Source organism: Salvelinus alpinus, chromosome 9 (genome assembly GCF_045679555.1).
Source record: "Salvelinus alpinus chromosome 9, SLU_Salpinus.1, whole genome shotgun sequence".
Lineage (NCBI taxonomy): Eukaryota > Metazoa > Chordata > Actinopteri > Salmoniformes > Salmonidae > Salvelinus > Salvelinus alpinus.
In genome coordinates, this window is record NC_092094.1 from 83,064,657 (window position 1) to 83,086,359 (window position 21,703).

Genomic DNA, 21,703 nt, shown 5'->3' on the forward strand with positions numbered 1-21,703 from the left:
ATACTGGGGTGCAAAAGAGCAAAAAGATAAATAACAAAAGGAGGATGGGGTAGTTGGATGGGCTATTTACAGATGGGCTGTGTACAGGTACAATGATCGGTAAGCTGCTCTGACAGCTGATGCTTAAAGTTAGTGAGGGAGATATAAGTCTCCAGCTTCAGTGATTTTTGCAATTCGTTCCAGTCATTGGCAGCAGAGAACTGTAAAAAGAGGAGTTGGCTTTGGGGATCACCAGTGAAATATACCTGCTGGAGCTGGTGCTAGGGATGGGTGTTGCTATGGTGACCAGTGAGCTGAGATAAGGCGGGGCTTTACCTATCAAAAACGTATAGATGACCTGGAGCCAGTGGGTTTGGCGACGAATATGAAGCGAGGGCCAGCCAACGAGAGCATACAGGTCGCAGTGGTGGGTAGTATATGGGGCTTTGGTGACAAACGGAAGGCACTGTGATAGACTACATCCAATTTGCTGAGTAAAGTGTTGGAGGCTATTTTTTAAAAGACATCGCCGAAGTCAAGGATCGGTAGGATAGTCAGTTTTACGAGGGTATGTTTGGCAGCATGAGTGAAGGATGCTTTGTTGCAAAATAGGAAGCCGATTCTAGATTTCATTTTGGATTGGAGATGCTTAATGTGAGTCTGGAAGGAGAGTTTGCAGTCTAACCAGCCACCTAGGTATGTGTAGTTGTCCACATATTCTAAGTTAGAGCCATCCAGAGTAGTGATGCTAGTCGGGCGGTCGGGTGCGGGCAGCGATCGGTTGAAGAGCGTGCATTTAGTTTTACTAGCATTTAAGAGCAGTTGGTGGCCACGGAAGGAGTGTTATATGGCATTGAAGCTTGTCTGGGGGTTTGTTAACACAGTGTCATACGAAGGGCCGGAAGTATACAGAATGGTGTTGTCTGCGTAGAGGTGGATCAGAGAATCACCAACAGCAAGAGCGACATCATTGATATGTACAAAGAAAAGAGTCGGCCAAAGAATTGAACCCTGTGGCACCCCCATAGAGACTGCCAGAGGTCCGGAAAACAGGCACTCCGATTTGACACACTGAACTCTGTCTGAGAAGTAGTTGGTGAAATAGGCGAGGCAATCATTTGAGAAATCATGGCTGTTGAGTCTGCCGATAAGAATGAGGTGATTGACAGAGTCGAAAGCCTTGGCCAGGTCAATGAAGATGGCTGCACAGTACTGTCTTTTATCGATGGCGGTTATCATATCGTTTAGGACCTTGAGCGTGGCTGAGGTGCACCCATGACCAGCTCAGAAACAAGATTGCATAGCGGAGAAGGTACGGTGGAATTCGAAATGGTCAGTGATCTGTTTGTTAACTTGGCTTTCGAAGACTTTAGGGGCAGGATAGATATAGGTCTGTAACAGTTTGGGTCTAGAGTGTCTCCCCCTTTGAAGAAGGGGATGACCGCGGCAGCTTTCCAATTTTTAGGGATCTCAGACGATACGAAAGAGAGGTTGAACAGGCTAGTAATAGGGGTTGCAACAATTGCGGCAGATAATTTTAGAAAGAGAGGGTCCAGATTGTCTAGCCCAGTTGATTTGTGGGGGTCCAGATTTTGCAGCTCTTTCAGAACATCAGCTGTCTGGATTTGGGTGAAGGAGAAGCGTGGGGGGCTTGGGCAAGTTGCTGCAGGGGGTGCAGAGCTGTTTGCCGGGGTAGAGGTAGCCAGATGAAAAGCATGGCTAGCCGTAGAAAAATGCTTATTAAAATTCTCGATTATCGTAGATTTATCGGTGGTGACAGTGTTTCCTAGCCTCAGTGCAGTGGGCAGCTAGGAGGAGGTGCTCTTATTCTCCATGGACTTTACAGTGTCCCAAAACCTTTTGGAATTATACATGATTTTTCTGGTGGTTTTTTGTAAGGGTAATGTTTAGAAAATCCATTTTCAATAACTAACCTTTCAACAGTGAGACCATTGTGTCTGCATATATTTAAAATTATGTACTGGAAGGGTCTCTTGAATGATCTCTTGAGCCTAGCTGGTCTAAGACTCGACTCCCCACTGCATCTGCAGTGCACAGCCATGAATACCTGAGCCAAATCACTTATATGTAACAAAGCAGGAAATAGATAAGGATGAAAAAGCCATTTATCTTGTGGACAGGGCAATTCATTTCCCTCAGTGTTTTGAAAGTTCAGCAGACTTCTTCAAACTGCTTGTCTCTAGCCCTATGAAATGATGGACTGTGGTTCAGTTTTCTCTCTGTACCCCAATATCATTAATCGTTATGAGGGTAAAACAACATTGAGAGAAGCACAGGTAGGTAGGTATGTTATTTAGGTCCATAGCAGGCAGTATCCGGTTTCCCTTATGCATACCTCAGATAAAAGCCTGCAGGTAATGAGAGTTAACTTGCCTTTTGACCTGCAGCACTCACAAGTGGGTAAACATGATCCTGAATGATTTTACAGGGCAGATTATGATTTTGTTACAGGTCACTGTTTATTCTTTTGACTCTGTTCCAGTGAATGACATTCCGGCAGGAGGTGATTCAGCTGTCTTAGCTGTGATCCCAAAGTCCAGAATGTCCAGCACGCAGGAAATTCCAGCTCTGTAAAATTCAGCCCGTAGTATCTAAAAGCCAAAACCACCAGGACAAGGAGACAAAAAAATGGCTTAACCAAATGTAAAAAATATCCTCACATATAATATTCAAAAGTGTAATCTTATCATACAAAAATTTGACCACAAACCTAGAAAGATCTTTTAAAAAAATGTATGACATATGTCCATATTTTTTGAGTACATTTTACCCAAAAAGTATGTTTCTGATACTTGTGATTTGCATTCCCTCCATATATACTGGTTCTCACGATGGTTCTTGTTAATACTGTCTGCTTTTGGCAGATAGCTCTGTTTATTTATCATGGCTTCTTAAACGTTTGTCTAGTTTAAACAAAATTCAGAATTCAGATACATCCATCAACTACGACAGTGGTCAGTGAGAGGATAGACCAACATGTTAGAGTAAGGTGAAAGCAAGCACTGTGTGAGGGTTCATCCTAGCAGCTGAGCAGATTTTGAAGCGATTCATAACACAGATTAAGGATGTAAGGTATGTAAAGGACATTCATGAGTCTGCTGTGGCTGGTCTTGATGCTGCTGCACTTCTGGCCTTCTGGCTAACCTGGATAGCTGAGATCCTGTCTGCCTGAAGTGGGATCAGTGGAGGGCTTTGTTCACCTCTTCATACACAGTTCAGTCTCTCTTAGGATCAATAAACTGTTTCTCATTGGTTACTTACTTCACACATAGTTTTCTGTATAGTTACTGTAAACTTGTCAAAGGAAGGATCTCCTTCCCAGGATTAACTTACTGTTCTACTGGAGTACCATCAGAGTGCCACCGTCCAGTTCAGAGGGATCTTCTTGAGAATACTGTTTATTATGTTAACTACTCCATCATGTCAAAAGAGTTAACAAACCACATGTCCAATGTAAGCCATATTTTGTTCAAATTGAGTGCACATTTCACCAAATAACCATACACAGACCCCTGTTTCTCAGACTGTTCAATGTCTCAGACAGACCAGAGCCATGGTGTTAACTCATTATGCTGTGAGCAGTGTGAATGTTATGTATGGAAAGTCCCTAATCATACTGTATGATGACCATTTATCAAGGTCTGGTGTGGTGTGGTACGGATTATTGCTCCGCAATCCTGCCGTCTCAGTTACACTCTGATATTCTGCTGCACATGGTCCTACTGTATACCCCCCCCCCCCCCCCCCACACACACACGCACGAACGTGCAGCTCTGTCTTTCTGTGGTGTTGAAGTGTACAGTAGCAGCAAATACGATCGTCCCTGAGGAGAAGGGGGGGGGTTCTCATAAATCCTTTAGCTGGGGAAAGAGAGGGGAGTTAGGAAGGTCTATCAAATCAATCAAATTAAAGTCTATAAAAACTCCTTTCCTTTAAAAACATACTGCTGTCATGACCCCCCTTTCTAGTTAGCAAAGTAATTGATTTCAAAGTCAGGCTTTTTAGTATTATTGCACTTTTTAGACCAAAGGTGTATGGGTAATTAAAAGGCAATCTAAAATCACTGCTTTTTATATGTCGAATGAATGCATCGTTTTTGATGAAGGCCATGTATGTAATTTCTTGATTGAAATAAACCAAGCAACCAAGCCAACCAATTCCTCTGACTGTAACGTCAGGAGAGAACTGAGGATCCATGGCTATGCCTTTCCTTGATTACACTTGTTGACACTGGAGAAAAAGAGCTGCCTGAAACAAAGGCTGTTATATAACGTTCAACACTCATTCAGCGCATCCTCCAAATTTGTTTATGTTAATAAGCAATCATGTGAGAATCCTGATTAGCCAAATACATTGGCATAAATCCGTTAATCACTTGGGAAGCCAGAGATTTGGTCCCCCAAAAATTCTACGTATATTAGCATTCTACTACTAGAGAATTTAACTGAATATCAATTAATTCACCTGGATAATTCTGTCACGACATGCTTGATCTCACTTAGTGGTTCCCAAACCTTTTTGCGCAGTGACCTGCCATTCAGTTGACTTCCTTCATCTCTGTTTTCATGCCTGTAATATTAGCGAAATGAAAGATGAGATATGGCCATGTCAATTATTTTTCAAAACAGTCAACTAATTTGATTAAACTAATCTCTACAGTGATCACACACAGGAGTGTGTGTCACTATGAAAACCAGTGGTGTAAAGTACTTAAGTGAAAATACTTTAAAGTACTTTTTTCAGTGTATCTGTACTTAACTTTACTGTTTCTATTTTTGACAACTTTTAATTTTACTAAAGAAAATAATGTACTTTTTACTGCATACATTTTCACTGGCACACAAAAGTATTCATTACATATTGAATGCTTAGCAGGACAGGAAAATGGTCCAATCCACGCACTTATCAAGACAACCTCCATGGTCATCCCTACTGCCTCTGATCTGGCGGACTCACTGAACACAAATGCTTCATTTGTAAATGATGTCTGAGTGTTGGAGTGTGCTCCTGGCTATCTGTAAATGATGTCTGAGTGTTGGAGTGTGCTCCTGGCTATCTGTAAATGATGTCTGAGTGTTGGAGCGTGCTCCTGGCTGTCTGTAAATGATGTCTGAGTGTTGGAGTGTGCTCCTGGCTGTCCGTAAAAAAAAGAAGAAAAAAAGAAAGAAAATTGTGCCGTCTGGTTTGCTCAATATAAGGAATTTGAAATTATTTATATTTTTACTTTTGATATTTAAGTATATCTTAGCAATTACATTTACTTTTGATACTTAAGTATATTTAAAACCAAATACTATTAGACTTTTACTCAAGTAGTATTTTATTTTACTGGGTGACTTTCACTTTTACGTTTACATTTTCAATTAAGGTATCTTTACTCTTACACAAGTATGACAATTGGGTACTTTTTCCACCACTGATGAAAACAAGGTAAATGAACTGTGACATGCTATTTATCATGTTGGTTAATTTAGCAACTACAGAAATGGAACCACAAGGATACCATTTAGTTTAGACCCGTATTTATATAATTAAAGTAACAACGCAAACCAGGCTGATTGAGATTATAGACAAAGCCTTTGGAGTTCCTGCTGACATCTCAAATAAACAGCCCTCTGATCTCTGGTTTAACTAGAACAACCAAAGCAAGATTGAGAGCTTTGGATTCTGTTTTGAGTTTGTCCAATATTTCAGATGTCAGCTCAATCTTTTGAAATGTTGAGCTCAGTTTACTTAGTCAGACCGTCTAATCCACAAATGAGTGATATTATTTTCCCTTTCCAATGGCTCTTCCCCACTGTCATGACACAACAGTACTGTCTCTGTTTGTCCGCACTCTTCCCCTGTCAATTTACTGGATTACTATGTCAATGGTTTGCCTCTTGCCAATCTCTCTCCATTGTCAGACTTGATTACATGTTCGTCTCTTTGATGAGGCATGCATTTGGTTAGTATTTATCATTCTTAAGATGACAGAGGCAAGACTGTATGACATGGTTCTCGTAACACATTTACTCATCAGTTTGAAATCTTTAATGGTTCTGCCTGCTAATGGTAGGCTGATGGTACAAATTGGGGAATTGACCACAAGCACCATTAGAAGCAACAGAGCCTTTTAAAAATGTGGACCACATTTCTGTTATATGGACACCAATTTGAGTCTGTTAGCGATCTTGTTTGGATAAACGGGACATCCTTTGGCTATTCATCTTGTCTACTTGACATCAGAGGGTAGTAGATCGTAAGCAGACCACCTCTTCCATCAATGGAGGTCACTAGGTTTGTATGTCAAATCCTTGAGTCTGGCTAGAGGACACCACATAACATTTTGAGATTCATAATGTGCAATAATATATTACTTAAGTTATCAACAGTGACTGGTGTAATTAAGTATTTCAGTTAACTTCTGGAAATGAGCTCGATTTAATTTTTAGCAATCTATTCTAATGAAGGCTTGCCGAGCTATTCGGAACTCGATCTGAAAGATGTAAATGAATGTCACCTGAACTACTATAATATTTTGTTGCAAGTGCTGTTAAAAGAGAAAACAATGATTTAGGAACACACTGGATCCTGAAACCAACTCATGAATGCAATAACGCATCTACCATTTTGTCTCCTTGTATACAGATGCATTTCACAGACTGGAGCTCATCTATTGGGATAGCAGATCAGTCAAAACTAAAACATTACCAATAATTTCTTCACCAGATTCAGCTTGTTTAGTCTCCAGTCCAGATTCCTTCAGGATTAGTAAAACATTCAAATGTTCTATAATGAACAGAATAGAAACTATTTCTTAGATGCTTTTATACTTTTCATACCACTGTCAATGAATGTCTGTTATTGTCGTTAATGTTAACAATCCCCATACAAGAGGTTTGTACTTATGTCCAATTTCCTGCAGGCCCCCTTAGGCCCGTTCACAGCTTCTTTTGGCTCTTCATGTCTCTGGGCTCTGATGAGATCTGGATAACAGATATCCAAGCGAGGGGTTCGAGTAGATGCTGCTGTTCATTGCTGTGGCTCAGCAGGTTACGCACCCCTGTATTATGCCTCCCAATGGGAAAACCACCGGAAAGTGTCACAAGAGTCAGCCATCAACAGAAACCTAGAAAACCAAAAACAGTCGATGTCTGTTTCTCCACTTTCACTGACACAGCACATCTCAGAAGGCACGTACCTGCTGCATGGGACCTCTAGTGTAGATTCAGTACGCTGTGTGAGTGTGCAGGGAGCAGTAGCTAACCCTGTGGGACATGGAAATTAATGGGCAGGTCATTATGTGACCGGCTCTCTCAATGGAACTGCTGTGGCGTTCACCACTTCTGCTATCAGCAGATTACAAAATGGCCTTCCAGGGCCAAGACTCACAAGCCCAGCACAGAACCAGCTACCTGTAAACAAACCAAGTGCAAATATATGGCAAATAGAAATCAAAATTGGATGGGGTTCAGAGATAGATGGGAGAGGTTGAGTGGAGCTGAAGGGTGGGACTAAAAACAAAAAAATAACTAATTTAAAATATGCTGTGTCCAGAAAATGTATATAGGTTCAGAACTTTTGTGAAACAGCACAGTTAAAAATATATGGCAAATAGAAATTAAACTGGATGGTCTTCAGAGATAGACGGGAGGGGTTGAGGGTAGCTGGTTGGGATTAAAGACAAACAAAAGATAACTATTGAAATCCGTGAAATGTATATAAACTCAGCAAAAACGTCATCTCACTGTCAACTGCGTTAACTTTCAGCAAACTTAACGTGTAAATATTTGTATGAACTTAACAAGATTCAACAACTGAAACATACACTGAACAAGGTCCACAGACATGTGACTAACAGAAATTGAATAATGTGTCCCTGAACAAAGAAGGGGGGGGGGGGGGGGGGTCAAAATCAAAAGTAACAGTCAGTGTCTGGTGTGGCCACCAACTGCATTAAAGGTACTGCAGTGCATCTCCTCCTCATGGACTGCACCAGATTTGCCAGTTCTTGCTGTGAGATGTTACCCCACTCTTCCACCAAGGCACCTGCAAGTTCTTGAACATTTCTGGGGGGAAGGGCCCTAGGCCTCACCCTCCGATCCAACAGGTCCCAGACGTGCTCAATGGGATTGAGATCCAGGCTCTTCCCTGACCATGGCAGAACACTGACATTTCTGTCTTGCAGGAAATCACACACAGAACGAGCAGTATGGCTGGTGGCATTGTCATGCTGGAGGGTCATGTCAGGATGAGCCTGTAGGAAGGGTACCACATGAGGGAGGAGGATGTTTTCCCCTTAACGCACAGCGTTGAAATTGCCTGCAATGACAACAAGTTCAGTCCGATGATGCTGTGACACACCGCCGCAGACCATAACGGACCCTCCACCTCCAAATCAATCCCGCTCCAGAGTACAAGCCTCGGTGTAACGCTCATTCCTTCGGCGATAAACGCGAATCCAACCATCAGGCTAAACTGCGACTCGTCAGTGAAGAGCACTTTTTGCCAGTCCTGTCTGGTCCAGTGACGGTGGGTTTGTGCCCATAGGCAACGTTGTTGCCGGTGATGTCTGGTGAGGACCTGCCTTACAACAGGCCTACAAGCCCTCAGTCCAGCCTCTCTCAGGCTATTGCGGACAGTCTGAGCACTGATGGAGGGATTGTGCGTTCCTGGTGTAACTCAGGCAGTTGTTGTTGCCATCCTGTACCTGTCCCACAGGTGTGATGTTCAGATGTGCCGATCCTGTGCAGGTGTTGTTACACGTGGTCTGCCACTGCGAGGACGATCAGATGTCCGTCCTGTCTCCCTGTAGCACTTTCTTAGGCGTCTCACAGTACGGACATTGCAATTTATTGCCCTGGCCACATCTGCAGTCCTCATGCCTCCTTGCAGCATGCCTAAGGCACGTTCACGCAGATGAGCAGGGACCCTGAGCATCTTTCTTTTGGTGTTTTCAGAGTCAGTAGAAAGGCCTCTTTAGTGTCCTAAGTTTTCATAACTGTGACCTTAATTGCCTACCGTCTGTAAGCTGTTAGCGTCTTAATGACCGTTCCACAGGTGCATGTTCATTAATTGTTTATGGTTCATTGAACAAGCATGGGAAACAGTGTATAAATACAATAATGGAAAATGTACAGTACCAGTCAAATGTTTGGACACACCTCATTCAAGGGTTTTTCTTTATTTTTACTATTTTCTACATTGTAGAATAAAAGTGAAGACATCAATACTATGAAATAACACAAAAAAGTGTTAAACAAATCAAAATATATTTTATTTTTGACATTTTTCAAAGTAGCCACCCTTTGCCTTGATGACAGCTTTGCACACTCTTGGCATTATCTCAACCATCTTCATGAGGTAGTCACCTGGAATGCAAATCAATTAACAGGTTTTCTTTTTAAAAGTTAATTTGTGGAATTTCTTTTGAGCCAATTAGTTGTGTTGTGACAAGGTAGGGGGGTAGAAGATAGCCCTATTTGGTAAAAGGCCAAGTCCATATTATGGCAAGAACAGCTCAAATAAGCAAAGAGAAACGACAGTCGATCATTACTTTAAGACATGAAGGTCAGTCAATCCGGAAAATGTCAAGAACTTTGAAAGTTTCTTCAAGTGCAGTCACAAAAACCATCAAGCGCTGTGATGAAACTGGCTCTCATGAGGACCGGCACAGGAAAGGAAGGGCCAGAGTTTCCTCTGCTGCAGAGGAAAAAATCCTTAGAGTTATCAGCCTCAGAAAATGCAGCCCAAATAAACAGACACATCTCAACATCAACTGTTCAGAGAAGACTGTGTAAATCAGGCCTTCATGGTCGAAATGCTGCAAAGAAACCACTACTAGGACACCAATAAGAAGAAGAGATTTGCTTGGGCCAAGAAACACGAGCAATGGACATTAGACCGGTGGAAAGCTATCCTTTGGGCTGATGAGTCTAAATTTGATATTTTTGGTTCCAACCACTGTGTCTTTGTGAGATGTAGAGTAGGTGAACGGATGATCTCTGCATGTGTGGTTCCCTCCGTGAAGCATGGAGGAGGATGTGTGATGGTGTGGGGGTGCTTTGCTGGTGACACTGTCTGTGATTTATTTATAATTCAAGGCACACTTAACCAGCATGGCTACCACAGCATTCTGCAGCGATACGCCATCCCATCTGGTTTGCGCTTAGTGGGACTATCATTTGTTTTTCACAGGACAATGACACAGCACACCTCCTGGCTGTGTAGGGGCTATTTAACTAAGGAGAGTGATGGAGTGTTGCGTCAGATGACCTGGCCTCCACAATCACCCAACCTCAACTCATTTTGGATGGTTTGGGATGAGTTGGACCGCAGAGTGAAGGAAAAGCAGCCAACAAGTGCTCAGCATATGTGGGAACTACTTCAAGACTGTTGGAAAATCATTCCAGGTGAAGCTGCTTGAGAGAATGCCAAGAGTGTGCAAAGCTGTCATCAAGGCAAAGGGTGGCTAATTTGAAGAATCTAAAATCTATTTCGATTTTTTTAACACTTTTTTGCTTACTACGTGATTCCACATGTTGTTTCATAGCTTTGAAGTCTTCACAATTTTTTTACAATGTAGAAAATAGTCAAAATAAAGAAAAACACTTGAATGAGTAGGTGTGTCCAAACTTTTGACTGGTACTGTAGATATTTACAAAAAAATATACACTGCTCAAAAAAATAAAGAGAACACTTAAACAACACAATGTAACTCCAAGTCAATCACACTTCTGTGAAATCAAACTGTCCACTTAGGAAGCAACACTGATTGACAATAAATATCACATGCTGTTGTGCAAATGGAATAGACAACAGGTGGAAATTATAGGCAATTAGCAAGACACCCCCAATAAAGGAGTGGTTCTGCAGGTGGTGACCACAGACCACTTCTCAGTTCCTATGCTTCCTGGCTGATGTTTTGGTCACTTTTGAATGCTGGCGGTGCTTTCACTCTAGTGGTAGCATGAGACTGAGTCTACAACCCACACAGGTGGCTCAGGTAGTGCAGCTCATCCAGGATGGCACATCAATGCGAGCTGTGGCAAGGTTTGCTGTGTCTGTCAGCATAGTGTCCAGAGCATGGAGGCGCTACCAGGAGACAGGCCAGTACATCAGGAGACGTGGAGGAGGCCGTAGGAGGGCAACAACCCAGCAGCAGGACCGCTACCTCCGCCTTTGTGCAAGGAGGAGTAAGAGGAGCACTGCCAGAGCCCTGCAAAATGACCTCCAGCAGGCCACAAATGTGCATGTGTCTGCTCAAACGGTCAGAAACAGACTCCATGAGGGTGGTATGAGGGCCCGACGTCCACAGGTGGGGGTTGTGCTTACAGCCCAACACCGTGCAGGACGTTTGGCATTTGCCAGAGAACACCAAGATTGGCAAATTCGCCACTGGCGCCCTGTGCTCTTCACAGATGAAAGCAGGTTCACACTGAGCACATGAGCACATGTGACAGACGTGCCAGAGTCTGGAGACGCCGTGGAGAACGTTCTGCTGCCTGCAACATCCTCCAGCATGACCGGTTTGGCGGTGGGTCAGTCATGGTGTGGGGTGGCACAGCCCTCCATGTGCTCGCCAGAGGTAGCCTGACTGCCATTAGGTACCGAGATGAGATCCTCAGACCCCTTGTGAGACCATATGCTGGTGCGGTTGGCCCTGGGTTCCTCCTAAAGCAAGACAATGCTAGACCTCATGTGGCTGGAGTGTGTCAGCAGTTCCTGCAAGAGGAAGGCATTGATGCTATGGACTGGCTCGCCCGTTCCCCAGACCTGAATCCAATTGAGCACATCTGGGACATCATGTCTCGGTCCATCCACCAACGCCACGTTGCACCACAGACTGTCCAGGAGTTGGCGGATGCTTTAGTCCAGGTCTGGGAGGAGATCCCTCAGGAGACCATCCGCCACCTCATCAGGAGCATGCCCAGGCGTTGTAGGGAGGCCATACAGGCACGTGGAGGCCACACACACTACTGAGCCTCATTTTGACTTGTTTTAAGGACATTACATCAAAGTTGGATCAGCCTGTAGTGTGGTTTTCCACTTTAATTTTGAGTGTGACTCCAAATCCAGACCTCCATGGGTTGATCAATTTGAATTCCATTGATAATTTTTGTGTGATTTTGTTGTCAGCACATTCAACTATATAAAGAAAAAAGTATTTAATAAGAATATTTCATTCATTCAGATCTAGGATGTGTTATTTTAGTGTTCCCTTTATTTTTTTGAGCAGTGTATATGTGGGATTGGAAATTATACAGACCATTACATTGATGGAAACTACAACCTATCTGCAATATTAAAGCTGATCTAGCCCCCTAAATATATATATATTTTTACAAATAAATACATGGGCACCAGTTACTGAACGACACTGTCAGTTACTTTGCCCCCCTGATCACAGGGTTGGTTCAATTCCCACATTAGAGCCTGTGATGATGAACCTCACGTTACCTCCTGAGCAGTGTAATGGGGACAGTGTATTATCAGTTTTGGGGAAATCTCATGAATAAGTGCTATAGCTGTTCAGGTATTCCATGGCAAATTCTGAGTGCAATCAGTGTAGAGGAAAAAATCTAGAGAAAAAAGGAGACGGATAATGACCGTACAGTATTATTGATTGATTCACCAGCTTGTCTTCATCAGGGATGTTCGTGAAACTTGATGAAAGAGGTTTTGACCTTTGAACACAGCTGATTTGGAACATTAGTCATTTGTTGACATTCGATGGACTCCTTGTTTTTCTACTGCCACGTATCATCTGCTAAAGAAATCCCACCGCAGATATATTGGTCCAAGAGGATGTACCACTGACCTGATTTCAGGAATAAAGCTTCCTGAACAAATGACTCCCCATCGACAGACAGTTAGGGGCCACATCCCTGAGTAGGAAAATGTAATGTTGGCCCATATGATGATTTAATGATCTCATGATCTAGGTCAAGTAACTAAAAGAAACTGGATGGAAGTTAACAGAAATATTCTTTAGGTAGTTCTTTCTTCAACATTGGCTTGAATACTTTTATGTAAAGGAGCAAGAGGTGTGTACTTTAGTATTATGAGCAAGTTGGGCTATGAGAGGACGTTGAGTTGTAGGAGAACTACAGTTGAGGATTACAACATTACGCCCAACATGGAAAGATAAGGCACATGCAACTGATCTAAAAACTCTAGCAGATGTTTGTGTTTCTCTGCACTGTGACATTTTACTTTCTGTTTTTGGATGAAAGAAAAGAGACGAGGTACAAATTTGTTAATTACCACCACATGGTCCTGGTTAATGTCAAGAAACTTCAAAGCAGATTCAACATAAACAAGACTCAAATCTCTAACGAGTGATAGTGTTTGACTACACATGATTTATATCCATATTCTATACATCAGCCCCAGCTACCAACTGGAAAATGTTGCAAGAATGTGTCTGGTGACTGACTGTGTTGTAAATACGCCAGAGAAGTCGCAGACTTTGCTTTGACTGTTAGCATTTTGCTCTTGGCTCGTTATAAGGCAACAAAATTAAGCATTGATTAATTTCTTTATTGGATATATTGCTGCTTTACTTTGGCAAACATGTACAACTTTAGTACAATCTCACACGTCTCTGTAAGTACCCCCAAACAGCAGTGTGAAGATACAGGAAACCTCCTTTAGAAAAGTACCTTACTATACAAACACTGTGGGTGTTTCTCAAAATGCATACTACCGCTCTCCGAGCACGCAAATTGGAGCACAGGAGGGTTGGAGTATGAGTCAAAATCAAAGTATGTGAAACTGTGCACGGAGGCCAGTTCGCAGATGCGTACTCCGTTGGTACATATTTTGAAGAATGCATCAACACAAGCTCCAATGGAAAGGATGCACAGAAATATGACGCAATCAAGTAAAGAAGGACGCAAAATGTATTGAAATCAATGGTGTCCCATATTTGAGCTGAAGCAAGAAACAATGTTGCCCATTCAATCTCATAAGTTGCCTGACTACAATATTATATCTTGATACATTAATAAATACATACTGTGTTAATTTTGGCATGTTTTGGCTGTAATGCGCATACATCCCATAGTAAGTCAATAGGGCTAACTAGCTAGCTACTACTGTCAGCTATCTAGATAGCCACGAAGAATTGGTAGCTAGCTACACACAAAGAATTGACATCTACCTTGCATAACATTCATTTCGGTCATTTTTGCCTGTTAAACTATCTCGTTATCTACAGTAGATTATTCCAATTTACATATAGCTAGCTGATTAGTTATGAAGTAAAACCTTTGATTTGTGTATGTTTAGTCTCTTTTGCCATTGTCCTGTCTGGAAGAAGGTTCAGTGAACGGGTAACGTAAACTCACTCACTTTTGTACATCGCCTTGGTCCGTACAATTGACCTTATTTTTGCACACAAAAAACGTAATACTTCCAGATCAACTGTAATATCAATACCAATGTAAAGCACAATTTCTCCCCTTTCCAACAAAATTAATGACGAGACCTTCATGATGCCCATCTCTGCATAATTCCACAAGGCAATGAGCTTCGTCGGGTCTTTTTAAAAATAGCGGGTGGGGAGCGAAGGCTACGAAGTGATCTTGAAAGGGGGAAATATGTTGTGTGAAGAAAACAGTTTTTTTCACCCGATTTGTCCAACTAATGAACTTTAAAATGTAAATAAAACATAAAGAGTTTATGTAATGTCTCATCACATACCTGTTTGAAGGTTTGTGTCGAATTTGAAGAGGGGTTTTGGGCTGCGCTAACGTTAGCCTCACAAGTGAACTGCAGCTGTTCAGGCTTTTGAGTGTCATGATGGCTCGCAGTAATGACGCGCAAAAAAAGGCAATTGTCACCCTAGTCATGAAATATTAGTTTAATATTAGCAATAATTATATTAATTTAGACAAAAATCATGAATAATGAAGTTTTCTTCCAAGTGTATATGGTTAAGCATGATTTTAATCTGCGAGAGAAGGGCTACCCCTGGTGGAAAGAGGCTGTATGGCACAAAATGAGTTGCAAATGCGCGCTGTACGTTACGTAGTGACACGTCACGATGTAACGTACAGCGTCGGAGGGGTCAGTTTTTTCATCTTTTCTCAAATACTGTTAGTCCATTACCACGTCAATCAACGCTGAATCGAAACGTAGTTTACACCCCGGATTTTGATGCCAACACAGTCACTACAGTCCCATTCGTTTTCATTGCAGCCTCGTTTGAATGTCGCGGTTACGCACATTTGTACGGAATGGGGTGAGTTTACGTTAAGTCCATAGTAAGTCAATAGGGCTAATTGGCTAGCTATCCACAAATAATTAACATCTACCTTCTACCTATTAGTTTTAGCATTTTTTTTCTTCTCAAATGTAATGTTTTCTGCATACTCCACACTCTCATCCTCACAAGAACGTACTCAAGAGAACATCCTCGGAGAATGCACTTGGAGCATGAGAGTGTGGAGCACGGTAGAATGCATATTGAGAAACACCCTGTGTGTGTGTGTGTGAGGGCACTGCAGTGGCACTATGGAGAGATCCCCCAGTTCTCCTCCCCTCATCTGAGAAAGCCTCTTAAGCCTTGGTCACACTGCCTTGGTCACACTCCGCCATTTCCTGGTTACTAAAATTCTAATAGTTAACCTAATTTCAGTTTATGTGACAAAATAAGCAAGTATAGTGTAGAAAATCATTGTACAGTCTAAACCGCTGTGAAATATATTTTCCATAACGCAAAAATATAGTATTTTCAACTGTTTAAAGCTTGTGTACAAAACCAAAAGTAAAAAATGCAAAAACCAAACTTAAGACCGGGAAGCATAGAAATAGCGAATAGTTTTTAATACTGACTGTCCAAACATCAAATTAGAAGTGACCAAATCGGATGTGTGTGGGTTCAGACAGCAGTCCTTTGCTGACATGGCTACACTAGTTGTCATAGTAACGATGGGTGTGCATGCTGTGGTGTACTATAGGCTGATTGGTGGTAGTGCTCCTGCTTCCTATCAATCAGAAGTTATGTAGCAAACTAAAGTGACAACAACGCCTGCCATGGATGTTTCCCATTTGCTTTGAATGTTCAGAATCATAGTGTAATAAAACTTTTAAAGCCTCAAAATATGATGATCCAACTTTCAAAACTAGTCTTTTTTGCTAACCACAGCAGTCACTTAGCTAGCTAGAAAGCTCAACAGCTTTCTAGCACATTCACTCATTTGTTTGTAAACAATTAAAGAAGTTGTTCACTATTTTACAACTTAAAACTAGATGGTAACTCACCCTGAACGTAGTGTATGGACGAGGAGAAGAAAAAAAAGTAATTTAAAAAAAATTAAACAGCCACTACAAAGTTCAGCTAACTTTATCAATCACAAGCTAACAATCAATGGAAGTGATTTTTATTTGTATTTTTTATTGCCAAATCACCTTTTAGTAACATTAAACCAAATATGGCGTTGATTTGAATAGATTTCAGGTGATTAGGACATTCTTTTTTTAAACATGCTCACATGCCCAAATCACTTCCATTGATTGTTAGCTTGTGGTGGCTAAGGTTAGCTGAAGTTTGTCGTGGCTGTTCAAAGAATTACAGTTTATCTTGTTCCATCGACTACTTTCAGGGTGAAGAACCATCTAACATCAAGTTGTAAAATAGTGAACTACTCCTTTGACAAGCTAGTTAGCTACCACATGTTCTTGTCAAACTGTCAACAGAGTAGCTAGCAAGCAACAAAATATGCCAACAGTCTAAAAACCACTTGAGGGCAAATCAGTCAGATTTGACCATTCAGACACAAGTCACATTGCCAGGAATCAGATTTCTATCTGAATTCAAACCACTTACGAAGGTGGTTTGAAATGTGGCTTAAAATATCTGATTCCATGTGCTTTTTGGCTGTTCAAATCTGCAGGAAAAAGAACAGATTCGAATCGGATATGCAGAAAAATTGGATTTGAGTCACCTCAAACTGCCAATGTGAACAAAGCTTTAGTTTGTCTAGCGGAGCCCAGACTGCCTTAAGGGCCCTGGGTTCCAGTCTAGAAGCACGCTTTCCACTGTACCAAGAGGACAGTTTCGGAATTGCAGTTTAACTGAAGTCCGGCTCAGAAAGACAATTCCCATTCGGCCCCATAGAGAAGTATAATGAGAAAATTCCTAATAAGACACTTTATTCATCACCTTTTAGCACAAACATCCATTTAATTATTTAAATAATTGTTTTTGAGGCAGATTGTTTTTCATCACTCTCAGCCGAAGATATAACATTTTTATATTCATCCATTGTCTGTCATGCTTCTGGATGATGTGATGACATACTCGATACTCGCGGAGGGTCCCAGTGCGCACTGAGTGCTAGTGTGCAGGTGTAGACGGCCCAGTAAAACCGGATCTAGAAACATGGCTGCAACCACGAAACGCGAACATGGGTAGATCACGTTGAAAACAATGGTCAGCCATCTTGGACGCAGTCTCCAGTTCTTTTATAGCTCAATGGACTGCCTCACTCAACCGCTTTCCTGCTTGTTCCAATAAATCTAGCGTATGTTCCAGTAAATCTAATGGATAGGCATACGTGTTCGACTGCAGGTTTGAGTTTCATGTGTTATCCTTGGGATCCTCCATGGGATGTGATTCTTACTCCAAATATGGGAAACTATATACAGTATGTGCAGAACACATGGTTTATGTCTTGTTTACATCCTTTGTAGCTTAGGAGTCTTAAGATTCTAATCGCTGCTAAATATGAACAAATACAGACAGACTATTTATGCAGACCAAATATTTATTTAATCTTCCACACACACAAGTGAATAATAGTCGTCATTCTTTTAGAATGGTGACTAAGAACACATACTGTAATCTAACGTCCAATGTGGGAGAGAACAGGGAGTTAATCTAGACATGAGCACATAGCAGGCACGTGTCACTAGATCTTGCAGATAACCTTCACTGTTTTTGTGGCCAACTGTCTGCATACCTACCTCCCATGTTTTGAAATGGTAGATTAGAGAAAAAAACATCTTACCTCGAATTTCAATGTTGACAAGAAAAGGTAGTAAATCACATTCAAGGGCTTCGCATGAAGGGACTAGAGACACAAAATAAGCCTAGTTGCTACGTTGGTCAACACCCCTAGTCTGTGGCTGAGGAGGGTTTTCTGCTCCTGACTATCATAAAACGATGACATTCATAGTCTGCTAATGTGTTCAAACATTCAGTATGAATAACCAGCAATAAATAGTGTGCTGAAATCCTAGTTAGGACCCATCAAATGAACATCTGCTTCTACTGGCCAATTCCCTGTAACAAATGACTGGAAATTATGCACAGTTAGTCTTGGAGAGTTCCATGGCGACCTTGAGCTTTGGCATGAATCACTGGGGAGAGCCTGCCTGTCCTCCAGTCTAATGCCAGGTCTTACTGAACTCTTAACTGGTGTATAAAGTATGACTATATTTTACACTAGAAACGGGCTTATTCTAGTTGAAACTTGAGGTACAATCCATCTACGTCAAGCTATGCCTGTCCATCGGGACATTATTAAAGGTGAATCAACAACATGTTGTTGGTTATAGTACGGAGAAAACGAGAAGCTGAAAAAATCTATTTAGACAGAATCATTGTCGAAATTAAAAAGAGGATGTAATACATACATGATCCAACATCAAAAATCAATCAATCGGGATCTGATGCAATCCAGCCAAGCCAATTCATTTCTCCCTTTCTTTGATGTGCAGGGTTTCAGTGACAGCAAATGTGGCTGTGGTGCTAAAATCTGTAAAATACCTTAAAGGTATAATTCAGTTGTGTAATTCCTCGTCTTTCTTATGAAAACACAGTGTTATTTCGGAATGTGTTCAATTCATGCCTATACCAGACGTCAGTGCTTAGTATCATTTTATTCTGAATGTGAGTGCTTGAGGACAGGTATTGCTTCATTGATCATGAGGTTAAGGTACATTTACTGAGAGGAGACCAAAAAATAAATAATTAAAAGCTGAGCCTGTCTTTAGTGTCCTCTTAGGTAATCAAATCAAAGTGTATTTGTCACGTGCGCTGAATACAACAGGTGTAGTAGACCTTACAGTGAAATGCTTACTAACAAGCCCTAACCAACAGTGCAATTTTTAAGTAAAAAATAGGTATTAGGTAAACAATAGATAAGTAAAGAAATACAAAAAACAGTAAAATGACAGTGAAAATAACAGTAGCGAGGCTGTATACAGGTGGTACCGGTACAGAGTCAATGTGCGGGGGCACTGGTTAGTCGGGCTAATTGAGGTAATATGTACATGAATGTATAGTTAAAGTGACTATGCATAGATGATAAACAGAGAGCAGCAGCAGCGTAAAAGAGAGGGTTGGTGGGTGGCGGGACACAATGCAAATAGTCTGGGTAGCCATTTGATTACCTGTTCAGGAGTCTTATGGCTTGGGGATAAAAGCTGTTGACAAGCCTTTTGGTCCTAGACTTGGCGCTCCGTTACCGCTTGCCATGCGGTATCAGAGAGAACAGCCTATGACAGTCTTTGACAATTTTTAGGGCCTTCCTCTGACATTGCCTGGTGTAGAGGTCCTGGTTGGCAGGCAGCTTAGCCCCAGCAATGTACGGGGCCGTACGCACTACCCTTTATAGTGCCTTGTGGTCAGAGGCCGAGCAGTTGCCCTACCAGGCAGTGACGCAACCAGTCAGGATGCTCTCAATGTTGCAGCTGTGGAACCTTTTGAGGATCTGAGGACCCTTGCCAAATATTTTCAGTCTCCTGAGGGGGAATATGTTTTGTCGTGCCCTCTTCACGACTGTCTTGGCGTGTTTGGACCATTCTAGTTTGTTGGTGGAACTTGAAGCTCTCACCCTGCTCCACTACAGCCCCGTCGATGAGAATGGCGGCATGCTTGGTCCTCCTTTTCCTGTAGTCCACAATCACCTCTTTTGTCTTGATTACGTTGAGAGATAGGTTGTTATTCTAGCACCAGCCGGCCAGGTCTCAGACCTCCTCCCTACAGGCTGTCTCGTCGTTGTCAGTGATCAGGCCTACCACTGTTGTGTCGTCTGCAAATTGAATGATGGTGTTGGAGTCGTGCCTGGCCATGCAGTCGTGGGTGAACAGGGATTACAGGAGGGGACTGAGATCGCACCCCTGAGGGGCTCCAGTGTTGAGGAACAGCGTGGCAGATGTGTTTCTATCTACCCTCACCACCTGCGGGCGGCCCATCAGGAAGTCCAGGATCCAGTTGCAGAGGGAGGTGTTTAGTCCCAGGATCCTTAGCTTAGTGATGAGCTTTGAAGGCACTATGGTGTTGAACGCTGAGCTGTAGTCAATGAATAGCATTCTCACGTAGGTGTTCCTTTTGTCCAGGTGGGAAAGGGCAGTGTGGAGTGCAATAGAGATTGCATCATCTGTGGATCTCTTTGAGCGGTATGCAGATTTGAATGGGTCTAGGGTTTCTGGGATAATGGCGTTAACGTGAGCCTTTTCCAGACTTTCAAAGCACTTCATGGCTGCAGACGAGTGCTATGGTTCTGTAGTCATTTAGGCAGGTTACCTTAGTGTTCTTGGGCACAGGGACTATCGATGCTTGAAACATGCTGGTATTATAGACTCAATCAGGGACATGTTGAAAATGTCAGTGAAGACACCTGCCAGTTGGTCGGCAAATGCCCGGAGCACACGTCCTGGTAATCCGTCTGGCCCAGCGGCCTTGTGAATGTTGACCTGTTTAAAAGGTCTTACTCACGTCGGCTACGGAGAGAGTGATCACACAGTCGTCCGGAACAGCTGATGCTCTCATGCATGCCTCAGTGTCACTTGCCTCGAAGCGAGCATAGAAGTGATTTAGCTCATCTGGTAGGCTCGTTTAACTGGGCAGCTCACAGCTGTGCTTCCCTTTGTAGTCTTTAATAGTTTGCAGGCCATGCAACATCCGACGAGCGTCAGAGCCTGTGTAGTACGATTCAATCTTAGTCCTGTACTGGCGCTTTGCCTGTGTGATGGTTCGTCGCAGGGCATAGCAGGATTTCTTATAAGCTTCCGGGTTAGAGTCCCGCACCTTGAAAGCGGCAGCTCTACCCTTTAGCTTAGTGAGAATGTTGCCTGTAATCCATGGCTTCTGGTTGGGGTATGTACGTACGGACGACGTCCTCGATGCTCTTATTGATAAAGCCAGTGACTGATGTGGTGTACTCCTCAATGCCATCGGAAGAATCCCGGAACATATTCCAGTCTGTGCTAGCAAAACAGTCCTGTAGTTTAGCATCTGCTTCATCTGACCACTTTTTTATAGACTGAGTCACTGGTACTTCCTGCTTTAATTTTAGCTTGTAAGCAGGAATCAGGAGGATAGAATTATGGTCAGATTTGCCAAATGGATGGCGAAGGAGAGCTTTGTACGCGTCTCTGTGTGAGGAGTAAAGGTGATATAGAATGTTATCCCCTCTGGTTGCGCATTTAACATGCTGATAGAAATTAGGTAAAACTGATTTAAGTTTCCCTGCATTAAAGTCCCCGGCCACTAGGAGTGCAGCCTTTGAGTGAGTGGTTTCCTGTTTGCTTATTTCCTTACACAGCTGAGTGCGGTCTTAGTGCCAGCATCCGTCTGTGGTGGTAAATAAACAGCCACGAAAAAAATAGATGAAATGTCTCTTGGCAAATAGTGTGGTCTACAGCTTATCGTGAGATACTCTACTTCAGGCAAGCAAAATCTAGAAACTTCCTTAGATTTCGTGCA

General features: G+C 42.4%; 1 long non-coding RNA gene across 1 annotated transcript; it reads right to left on the bottom strand.

Moving 5' to 3' along the window:
* Nucleotides 1–3,734: 3,734 nt before the first annotated feature.
* On the bottom strand, nt 3,735–7,373 carry LOC139530775 (uncharacterized). Its single transcript, XR_011666118.1, has 2 exons — nt 7,184–7,373; nt 3,735–7,111 (listed from the first exon to the last, which is right to left on the bottom strand). It is a non-coding gene; the product is annotated as an uncharacterized lncRNA (long non-coding RNA).
* Between the last annotated feature and the right edge of the window lie 14,330 nt (nt 7,374–21,703).